The following is a 12,708-nucleotide window of genomic DNA, read 5'->3' as shown; positions in this document are numbered from 1 at the left end:
CATAGGCTTTAAAAGAGCATTCCATCATAGAAACAAACATAGATCAGACATCCAAGGAAGAAAATCATGAGTCTGGACAAGGCTTCAATAGAAACCGCGATTGTTCTCTCATCACATAGCTACATCAAAACAAAACATCTCGAAAATCCAATTATCAATAACCTCTAAACATATACGATTTTTAATGAAAAAAGTAGGAATTGAATGAAAAGACAGCCCAAAAGCCGACCATTGTTAACTGCTCTCAAAAGAATAGCATCATTGTCACTTCAGTATATATCATAGACTTTAAAAGAAGGTTGCATCATAGATACAAACATAGATCAGACATCCAAGGAAGAAAATCACGAGTCTCGACAAGGCTTCAATAGAAACCGCGATTGTTCTCTCATCACATAGCTACATCAAAACCAAACATTTAAAATACACAATTATCAATAATCTCTAATCATACACGATTTTTTAAAGAAAAAAGTAGGAAATGAACAAAAAGACAGCTCAAAAGCCGACCATTTTTAACTGCTCTCGAGAGAAATGCGTTATTGTTATTTCGGCATAGATCATAATCTTAAGACCTATTAGATCACAGAACAAACATAGATCAGACATCCAAGGAAGAAAATCATGAGTCTGGACAAGGCTTCAATAGAAACCGCGATTGTTCTCTCATCACATAGCTACATCAAAACAAAACATCTCGAAAATCCAATTATCAATAACCTCTAATCATATACGATTTTTAATGAAAAAAGTAGGAATTGAATGAAAAGACAGCCCAAAAGCCGACCATTGTTAACTGCTCTCAAAAGAATAGCATCATTGTCACTTCAGTATATATCATAGACTTTAAAAGAAGGTTGCATCATAGATACAAACATAGATCAGACATCCAAGGAAGAAAATCACGAGTCTCGACAAGGCTTCAATAGAAACCGCGATTGTTCTCTCATCACATAGCTACATCAAAACCAAACATTTAAAATACACAATTATCAATAATCTCTAATCATACACGATTTTTTAAAGAAAAAAGTAGGAAATGAACAAAAAGACAGCTCAAAAGCCGACCATTTTTAACTGCTCTCGAGAGAAATGCGTTATTGTTATTTCGGCATAGATCATAATCTTAAGACCTATTAGATCACAGAACAAACATAGATCAGACATCCAAGGAAGAAAATCATGAGTCTGGACAAGGCTTCAATAGAAACCGCGATTGTTCTCTCATCACATAGCTACATCAAAACAAAACATCTCGAAAATCCAATTATCAATAACCTCTAATCATATACGATTTTTAATGAAAAAAGTAGGAATTGAATGAAAAGACAGCCCAAAAGCCGACCATTGTTAACTGCTCTCAAAAGAATAGCATCATTGTCACTTCAGTATATATCATAGACTTTAAAAGAAGGTTGCATCATAGATACAAACATAGATCAGACATCCAAGGAAGAAAATCACGAGTCTCGACAAGGCTTCAATAGAAACCGCGATTGTTCTCTCATCACATAGCTACATCAAAACCAAACATTTAAAATACACAATTATCAATAATCTCTAATCATACACGATTTTTTAAAGAAAAAAGTAGGAAATGAACAAAAAGACAGCTCAAAAGCCGACCATTTTTAACTGCTCTCGAGAGAAATGCGTTATTGTTATTTCGGCATAGATCATAATCTTAAGACCTATTAGATCACAGAACAAACATAGATCAGACATCCAAGGAAGAAAATCATGAGTCTGGACAAGGCTTCAATAGAAACCGCGATTGTTCTCTCATCACATAGCTACATCAAAACAAAACATCTCGAAAATCCAATTATCAATAACCTCTAATCATATACGATTTTTAATGAAAAAAGTAGGAATTGAATGAAAAGACAGCCCAAAAGCCGACCATTGTTAACTGCTCTCAAAAGAATAGCATCATTGTCACTTCAGTATATATCATAGACTTTAAAAGAAGGTTGCATCATAGATACAAACATAGATCAGACATCCAAGGAAGAAAATCACGAGTCTCGACAAGGCTTCAATAGAAACCGCGATTGTTCTCTCATCACATAGCTACATCAAAACCAAACATTTAAAATATCCAATCAATAATCTCTAATCATACACGATTTTTTAAAGAAAAAAGTAGGAAATGAACAAAAAGACAGCCCAAAAGCCGACCATTTTTAACTGCTCTCGAGAGAAATGCGTTATTGTTATTTCGGCATAGATCATAATCTTAAGACCTATTAGATCACAGAACAAACATAGATCAGACATCCAAGGAAGAAAATCATGAGTCTGGACAAGGCTTCAATAGAAACCGCGATTGTTCTCTCATCACATAGCTACATCAAAACAAAACATCTCGAAAATCCAATTATCAATAACCTCTAATCATATACGATTTTTAATGAAAAAAGTAGGAATTGAATGAAAAGACAGCCCAAAAGCCGACCATTGTTAACTGCTCTCAAAAGAATAGCATCATTGTCACTTCAGTATATATCATAGACTTTAAAAGAAGGTTGCATCATAGATACAAACATAGATCAGACATCCAAGGAAGAAAATCATGAGTCTGGACAAGGCTTCAATAGAAACCGCGACTGTTCTCTCATCACATAGCTACATCAAAACAAAACATCTCGAAAATCCAATTATCAATAACCTCTAATCATATACGATTTTTAATGAAAAAAGTAGGAATTGAATGAAAAGACAGCCCAAAAGCCGACCATTGTTAACTGCTCTCAAAAGATTAGCATCATTGTCACTTCAGTATATATCATAGACTTTAAAAGAGCATTCCATCACAGAACAAACATAGACCAGACATTCAAGGAAGAAAATCATGAGTCTGGACAAGGCTTCAATAGAAACCGCGATTGTTCTCTCATCACATAGCTACATCAAAACAAAACATCTCGAAAATCCAATTATCAATAACCTCTAATCATATACGATTTTTAATGAAAAAAGTAGGAATTGAATGAAAAGACAGCCCAAAAGCCGACCATTGTTAACTGCTCTCAAAAGAATAGCATCATTGTCACTTCAGTATATATCATAGACTTTAAAAGAGCATTCCATCATAGAAACAAACATAGATCAGACATCCAAGGAAGAAAATCATGAGTCTGGACAAGGCTTCAATAGAAACCGCGATTGTTCTCTCATCACATAGCTACATCAAAACAAAACATCTCGAAAATCCAATTATCAATAACCTCTAAACATATACGATTTTTAATGAAAAAAGTAGGAATTGAATGAAAAGACAGCCCAAAAGCCGACCATTGTTAACTGCTCTCAAAAGAATAGCATCATTGTCACTTCAGTATATATCATAGACTTTAAAAGAAGGTTGCATCATAGATACAAACATAGATCAGACATCCAAGGAAGAAAATCACGAGTCTCGACAAGGCTTCAATAGAAACCGCGATTGTTCTCTCATCACATAGCTACATCAAAACCAAACATTTAGAATACACAATTATCAATAATCTCTAATCATACACGATTTTTTAAAGAAAAAAGTAGGAAATGAACAAAAAGACAGCCCAAAAGCCGACCATTTTTAACTGCTCTCGAGAGAAATGCGTTATTGTTATTTCGGCATAGATCATAATCTTAAGACCTATTAGATCACAGAACAAACATAGATCAGACATCCAAGGAAGAAAATCATGAGTCTGGACAAGGCTTCAATAGAAACCGCGATTGTTCTCTCATCACATAGCTACATCAAAACAAAACATCTCGAAAATCCAATTATCAATAACCTCTAATCATATACGATTTTTAATGAAAAAAGTAGGAATTGAATGAAAAGACAGCCCAAAAGCCGACCATTGTTAACTGCTCTCAAAAGAATAGCATCATTGTCACTTCAGTATATATCATAGACTTTAAAAGAAGGTTGCATCATAGATACAAACATAGATCAGACATCCAAGGAAGAAAATCACGAGTCTCGACAAGGCTTCAATAGAAACCGCGATTGTTCTCTCATCACATAGCTACATCAAAACAAAACATCTCGAAAATCCAATTATCAATAACCTCTAAACATATACGATTTTTAATGAAAAAAGTAGGAATTGAATGAAAAGACAGCCCAAAAGCCGACCATTGTTAACTGCTCTCAAAAGAATAGCATCATTGTCACTTCAGTATATATCATAGACTTTAAAAGAAGGTTGCATCATAGATACAAACATAGATCAGACATCCAAGGAAGAAAATCACGAGTCTCGACAAGGCTTCAATAGAAACCGCGATTGTTCTCTCATCACATAGCTACATCAAAACCAAACATTTAAAATACACAATTATCAATAATCTCTAATCATACACGATTTTTTAAAGAAAAAAGTAGGAAATGAACAAAAAGACAGCCCAAAAGCCGACCATTTTTAACTGCTCTCGAGAGAAATGCGTTATTGTTATTTCGGCATAGATCATAATCTTAAGACCTATTAGATCACAGAACAAACATAGATCAGACATCCAAGGAAGAAAATCATGAGTCTGGACAAGGCTTCAATAGAAACCGCGATTGTTCTCTCATCACATAGCTACATCAAAACAAAACATCTCGAAAATCCAATTATCAATAACCTCTAATCATATACGATTTTTAATGAAAAAAGTAGGAATTGAATGAAAAGACAGCCCAAAAGCCGACCATTGTTAACTGCTCTCAAAAGAATAGCATCATTGTCACTTCAGTATATATCATAGACTTTAAAAGAAGGTTGCATCATAGATACAAACATAGATCAGACATCCAAGGAAGAAAATCACGAGTCTCGACAAGGCTTCAATAGAAACCGCGATTGTTCTCTCATCACATAGCTACATCAAAACCAAACATTTAAAATATCCAATCAATAATCTCTAATCATACACGATTTTTTAAAGAAAAAAGTAGGAAATGAACAAAAAGACAGCCCAAAAGCCGACCATTTTTAACTGCGCTCGAGAGAAATGCGTTATTGTTATTTCGGCATAGATCATAATCTTAAGACCTATTAGATCACAGAACAAACATAGATCAGACATCCAAGGAAGAAAATCATGAGTCTGGACAAGGCTTCAATAGAAACCGCGATTGTTCTCTCATCACATAGCTACATCAAAACAAAACATCTCGAAAATCCAATTATCAATAACCTCTAATCATATACGATTTTTAATGAAAAAAGTAGGAATTGAATGAAAAGACAGCCCAAAAGCCGACCATTGTTAACTGCTCTCAAAAGAATAGCATCATTGTCACTTCAGTATATATCAAAGACTTTAAAAGAGCATTCCATCATAGAAACAAACATAGATCAGACATCCAAGAAAGAAAATCATGAGTCTCGACAAGGCTTCAATAGAAACCGCGATTGTTCTCTCATCACATAGCTACATCAAAACCAAACATTTAAAATATCCAATTATCAATAATCTCTAATCATACACGATTTTTTAAAGAAAAAAAGTAGGAAATGAAAAAAAAAGACAGCCCAAAAGCCGACCATTGTTAACTGCTCTCGAGAGAAATGCGTTATTGTTATTTCGGCATAAATCATAACCTTCTAAGATCTATTAGATCACAAAACAAACACAGATCAGACATCCAAGGAAGAAAATCATGAGTATCGACAAGGCTTCAAAAGAAACAGCGAATCACATAGCTACATCATAACAAAACATCTCAAAAATCCAATTATCAATAACCTCTAATCATTTACGAGTTTTAATGAAAAAAGTAGGAATTGAATGAAAAGACAATCCAATAGCCGACCAGTGTTAACTGCTCTCGAAAGAATAGCATCATTGTCACTTCAGTATATATCATAGACTTTAAAAGAAGGCTGCATCATAGAAACAAACATAGATCAGACATCCAAGGAAGAAAATCATGAGTCTCGACAAGGCTTCAATAGAAACCGCGATTGTTCTCTCATCACATAGCTACATCAAAACAAAACATCTCGAAAATCCAATTATCAATAACCTCTAAACATATACGATTTTTAATGAAAAAAGTAGGAATTGAATGAAAAGACAGCCCAAAAGCCGACCATTGTTAACTGCTCTCAAAAGAATAGCATCATTGTCACTTCAGTATATATCATAGACTTTAAAAGAAGGTTGCATCATAGATACAAACATAGATCAGACATCCAAGGAAGAAAATCACGAGTCTCGACAAGGCTTCAATAGAAACCGCGATTGTTCTCTCATCACATAGCTACATCAAAACCAAACATTTAAAATACACAATTATCAATAATCTCTAATCATACACGATTTTTTAAAGAAAAAAGTAGGAAATGAACAAAAAGACAGCCCAAAAGCCGACCATTTTTAACTGCTCTCGAGAGAAATGCGTTATTGTTATTTCGGCATAGATCATAATCTTAAGACCTATTAGATCACAGAACAAACATAGATCAGACATCCAAGGAAGAAAATCATGAGTCTGGACAAGGCTTCAATAGAAACCGCGATTGTTCTCTCATCACATAGCTACATCAAAACAAAACATCTCGAAAATCCAATTATCAATAACCTCTAATCATATACGATTTTTAATGAAAAAAGTAGGAATTGAATGAAAAGACAGCCCAAAAGCCGACCATTGTTAACTGCTCTCAAAAGAATAGCATCATTGTCACTTCAGTATATATCATAGACTTTAAAAGAAGGTTGCATCATAGATACAAACATAGATCAGACATCCAAGGAAGAAAATCACGAGTCTCGACAAGGCTTCAATAGAAACCGCGATTGTTCTCTCATCACATAGCTACATCAAAACCAAACATTTAAAATATCCAATCAATAATCTCTAATCATACACGATTTTTTAAAGAAAAAAGTAGGAAATGAACAAAAAGACAGCCCAAAAGCCGACCATTTTTAACTGCGCTCGAGAGAAATGCGTTTTTGTTATTTCGGCATAGATCATAATCTTAAGACCTATTAGATCACAGAACAAACATAGATCAGACATCCAAGGAAGAAAATCATGAGTCTGGACAAGGCTTCAATAGAAACCGCGATTGTTCTCTCATCACATAGCTACATCAAAACAAAACATCTCGAAAATCCAATTATCAATAACCTCTAATCATATACGATTTTTAATGAAAAAAGTAGGAATTGAATGAAAAGACAGCCCAAAAGCCGACCATTGTTAACTGCTCTCATAAGAATAGCATCATTGTCACTTCAGTATATATCAAAGACTTTAAAAGAGCATTCCATCGTAGAAACAAACATAGATCAGACATCCAAGAAAGAAAATCATGAGTCTCGACAAGGCTTCAATAGAAACCGCGATTGTTCTCTCATCACATAGCTACATCAAAACCAAACATTTAAAATATCCAATTATCAATAATCTCTAATCATACACGATTTTTTAAAGAAAAAAAGTAGGAAATGAAAAAAAAAAGACAGCCCAAAAGCCGACCATTGTTAACTGCTCTCGAGAGAAATGCGTTATTGTTACTTCGGCATAAATCATAACCTTCTAAGATCTATTAGATCACAAAACAAACACAGATCAGACATCCAAGGAAGAAAATCATGAGTATCGACAAGGCTTCAAAAGAAACAGCGAATCACATAGCTACATCATAACAAAACATCTCAAAAATCCAATTATCAATAACCTCTAATCATTTACGAGTTTTAATGAAAAAAGTAGGAATTGAATGAAAAGACAATCCAATAGCCGACCAGTGTTAACTGCTCTCGAAAGAATAGCATCATTGTCACTTCAGTATATATCATAGACTTTAAAAGAAGGTTGCATCATAGAAACAAACATAGATCAGACATCCAAGGAAGAAAATCATGAGTCTCGACAAGGCTTCAATAGAAACCGCGATTGTTCTCTCATCACATAGCTACATCAAAACCAAACATTTAAAATATCCAATCAATAATCTCTAATCATACACGATTTTTTAAAGAAAAAAGTAGGAAATGAACAAAAAGACAGCCCAAAAGCCGACCATTTTTAACTGCTCTCGAGAGAAATGCGTTATTGTTATTTCGGCATAGATCATAATCTTAAGACCTATTAGATCACAGAACAAAACATAGATCAGACATCCAAGGAAGAAAATCATGAGTCTGGACAAGGCTTCAATAGAAACCGCGATTGTTCTCTCATCACATAGCTACATCAAAACAAATCATCTCCAAAATCCAATTATCAATAACCTCTAATCATATACGATTTTTAATGAAAAAAGTAGGAATTGAATGAAAAGACAGCCCAAAAGCCGACCATTGTTAACTGCTCTCAAAAGAATAGCATCATTGTCACTTCAGTATATATCAAAGACTTTAAAAGAGCATTCCATCATAGAAACAAACATAGATCAGACATCCAAGGAAGAAAATCATGAGTCTCGACAAGGCTTCAATAGAAACCGCGATTGTTCTCTCATCACATAGCTACATCAAAAACAAACATTTAAAATATCCAATTATCAATAATCTCTAATCATACATGATTTTTTCAAAAAGTAGGAAATGAAAAAAAGACAGCCCAAAAGCCGACCATTGTTAACTGCTCTCGAGAGAAATGCGTTATTGTTATTTCGGCATAAATCATAACCTTCTAAGACCTATTAGATCACAAAACAAACATAGATCAGACATCCAAGGAAGAAAATCATGAGTCTCGACAAGGCTTCAAAAGAAACAGCGAATCACATAGCTACATCAAAACAAAACATCTCAAAAATCCAATTATCAATAACCTCTAATCATTTACGAGTTTTAATGAAAAAAGTAGGAATTGAATGAAAAGACAATCCAATAGCCGACCAGTGTTAACTGCTCTCGAAAGAATAGCATCATTGTCACTTCAGTATATATCATAGACTTTAAAAGAACGTTGCATCATAGAAACAAACATAGATCAGACATCCAAGGAAGAAAATCATGAGTCTCGACAAGGCTTCAATAGAAACCGCGATTGTTCTCTCATCACATAGCTACATCAAAACAAAACATCTCGAAAATCCAATTATCAATAACCTCTAATCATATACGATTTTTAAAGAAAAAAGTAGGAATTGAATGAAAAGACAGCCCAAAAGCCGACCATTGTTAATTGCTCTCAAAAGAATAGCATCATTGTCACTTCAGTATATATCAAAGACTTTAAAAGAGCATTCCATCATAGAAATAAATATTGATCAGACATCCAAGGAAGAAAATCATGAGTCTCGACAAGGCTTCAATAGAAACCGCGATTGTTCTCTCATCACATAGCTACATCAAAACAGAACATCTCGAAAATCCAATTATCAATAACCTCTAATCATATACGATTTTGAAAGAAAAAAGTAGGAATTGAATGAAAAGACAGCCCAAAAGCCGACCATTGTTAACTGCTCTCAAAAGAATAGCATCATTGTCACTTCAGTATATATCAAAGACTTTAAAAGAACGTTGCATCATAGAAACAAACATAGATCAGACATCCAAGGAAGAAAAACATGAGTCTCGACAAGGCTTCAATTGAAACCGCGATTGTTCCCTCATCACATAGCTACTTCAAAACAAAACACTTAGAACATCCAATTATCAATAACCTCTAATCATATACTATTTTCAATGAATAAAATGAGAAATTTAATGAAAAGACAGCCCAATAGCCCATAAGTGTTAACTGCTCTCGAAAGAATAGCATCATTGTCACTTCAGTATATATCATAGACTTTAAAAGAACGTTGCATCATAGAAACAAACATAGATCAGACATCCAAGGAAGAAAAACATGAGTCTCGACAAGCCTTCAATTGAAACCGCGATTGTTCTCTCATCACATAGCTACATCAAAACCAAACATTTAAAATACCCAAATTATCAATAATCTCTAATCATACACGATTTTTTAAAGAAAAAAAGTAGGAAATGAACAAAAAGACAGCCCAAAAGCCGACCATTGTTAACTGCTCTCGAGAGAAATGCGTTATTGTTATTTCGGCATAGATCATACTCTTCTAAGACCTAATAGATCACAAAGCAAACATAGATCAGACATCCAAGGAAGAAAATCATGAGTCTCGACAAGACTTCAAAAGAAACCGCGACTGTTTTCTCATCACATAGCTACATCAAAACAAAACATCTCGAAAATCCAATTATCAATAACCTCTAATCATGTACGATTTTTAATGAAAAAAGTAGGAATTGAATGAAAAGACAATCCAATAGCCGACCAGTGTTAACTGCTCTCGAAAGATTAGCATCATTGTCACTTCAGTATATATCATAGACTTTAAAAGAGCATTCCATCATAGAAACAAAATATTCATCAGCCATCCAAGGAAGAAAATCATGAGTCTCGACAAGGCTTCAATAGAAACCGCGATTGTTCTCTCATCAGATAACTACATCAAATTAAAACATCTAAAAAATACATTATCAATAACCTCTCATCATGCATGTTTTTTTAAGGAAAAAAGCTACGGATTGTACAAGACAACCCAGTAGGCAACTAGTGTTAACTTCTCTCGAGAGCATAGCATCAGGGTAATTCGGCACAGATCATAATCTTCTAACACCTATTAGATCACAAAACAAACATAGATCAGACATCCAAGGAAGAAAATCATGAGTCTGGAAAAGCTTCAATAGAAACCGCGATTGTTCTCTCATCACATAGCTACATCAAAACAAAAAATCTCGAAAATCCAATTATCAATAACCTCTAATCATATACGATTTTTAATGAAAAAAGTAGGAATTGAATGAAAAGACAGCCCAAAAGCCGACCATTGTTAACTGCTCTCGAAAGAATAGCATCATTGTCACTTCAGTATATATCATAGACTTTAAAAGAAGGTTGAATCATAGATACAAACATAGATCAGACATCCAAGGAAGAAAATCACGAGTCTCGACAAGGCTTCAATAGAAACCGCGATTGTTCTCTCATCACATAGCTACATCAAAACCAAACATTTAAAATACACAATTATCAATGATCTCTAATCCTACACGATTTTTTAAAGAGAAAAAGTAGGAAATGAACAAAAAGACAGCCCAAAAGCCGACCATTATTAACTGCTCTCGAGAGAAATGCGTTATTGTTATTTCGGCATAGATCATACTCTTCTAAGACCTATTAGATCACAAAGCAAACATAGATCAGACATCCAAGGAAGAAAATCATGAGTCTCGACAAGGCTTCAATAGAAACCGCGATTGTTCTCTCATCACATAGCTACATCAAAACAAAACATCTCGAAAATCCAATTATCAATAACCTCTAATCATATACGATTTTTAATGAAAAAAGTAGGAATTGAATGAAAAGACAATCCAATAGCCGACCAGTGTTAACTGCTCTCGAAAGAATAGCATCATTGTCACTTCAGTATATATCATAGACTTTAAGAGAGCATTCCATCATAGAAACAAAATATTGATCAGACATCCAAGGAAGAAAATCATGAGTCTCGACAAGGCTTCAATAGAAACCGCGATTGTTCTCTCATCTTATAGCTACATCAAAACAAAATATACATTATCAAAAACCTCTCATCATGCATGTTTTTTAAAGCAAAAAAGATACAAACTGCACAAGACAACCCAGTAGGCGAGCATAATAATCGCATCTGTATAGTCCTGCACATTAACCGACACAGCAAAAAAAAATCAAATAAATCATCAAAAAAAACGAAACCAAAATTCCCAAAAAACCTAAGACTCAATTACCTCTACCGATATGGCTTTAGAAATGGATGACAGAAACTAATAAGGAAGCTGAACATTTGAAAAAAGTCCGTCTATTTTTAGCATTCTAAACGATCCTGAGGGGCGCATAAAAATTATGTTTCCGTTGAAACTACTTAGGTCACTAAACAGATAAAATATATGCCGAAATCAATTGGGCAGAACAAACTTTTTCAGTGAAAAAAAAACTAGTTTAGACAAAAGCGCAGTCAAGTTTGGTAAAAATTATAAACAGTACAAGTATATCAAAACTTAGCCAATCGAAGATTGGAAAAGAGTAATGAACGCAAGTAAGCATTAAAAAAACACTGACAGTCTAAAAAACTCAACTTTTGAATTTCAAACGAAAAATCAGACGCCCTGTCAGATCTTTGAATTTCTAGAACGACTTATAACTGGCGCTTTTTTACATTAACTTAACTTGAGAAAATTGGATCTAAAAATTAAATTCCTCTTTCAAATTTTTTGCGCCATTTCCATTTTATTTGGAGATCCCTAATTACGTCACTTTTAGCCGATGAATTTCAAAGTGCATTTATACCGACACAGCAAAAGAATGGAAGACAGCAATTCTTAAACACCTCAAACAACAACTATGTAAATTGTAAACAGCAAAAAAAAAACAGTCGTATGATGTAATAATTAAGCCGAAAAAACTTTGGCAGAAAATAATGGGCCGACAATTCAAACCATGACAATTCCGGCTTGAAAAAAGGCCCTGGTCAGATTCGTACCCAGGTCCTTTACCGTGTCAGGGGTACCTCTTACCCCTGAGTGTGCCAGAGGCGCAAGGAAACTTGAACTCTGATCTGAACCTGATTCAACCATTGCGAAATAAAAATAAAAAACTTTTGAAAATTTTCCAGAGCCAAGCTAACCTTCACATCACTACCGTTCCAATGCAAACACAGCATTGCAAGCTAGCGAATAGAATATGAG

General features: G+C 34.1%; 1 protein-coding gene across 1 annotated transcript in view; it reads right to left on the bottom strand.

Annotated features, from left to right (window-relative positions):
• LOC134839102 (vacuolar protein-sorting-associated protein 36-like) overlaps positions 1 to 12,708 on the bottom strand; it is a 63,486-nt gene that overhangs the window by 42,339 nt on the left and 8,439 nt on the right. The window lies entirely within an intron of this gene.

Source organism: Symsagittifera roscoffensis, chromosome 2 (genome assembly GCF_963678635.1).
Source record: "Symsagittifera roscoffensis chromosome 2, txSymRosc1.1, whole genome shotgun sequence".
Lineage (NCBI taxonomy): Eukaryota > Metazoa > Xenacoelomorpha > Acoela > Convolutidae > Symsagittifera > Symsagittifera roscoffensis.
The sequence above is the reverse complement of the archived record's forward strand: the minus strand, read 5'-3'. Positions and strand labels throughout refer to the sequence as shown.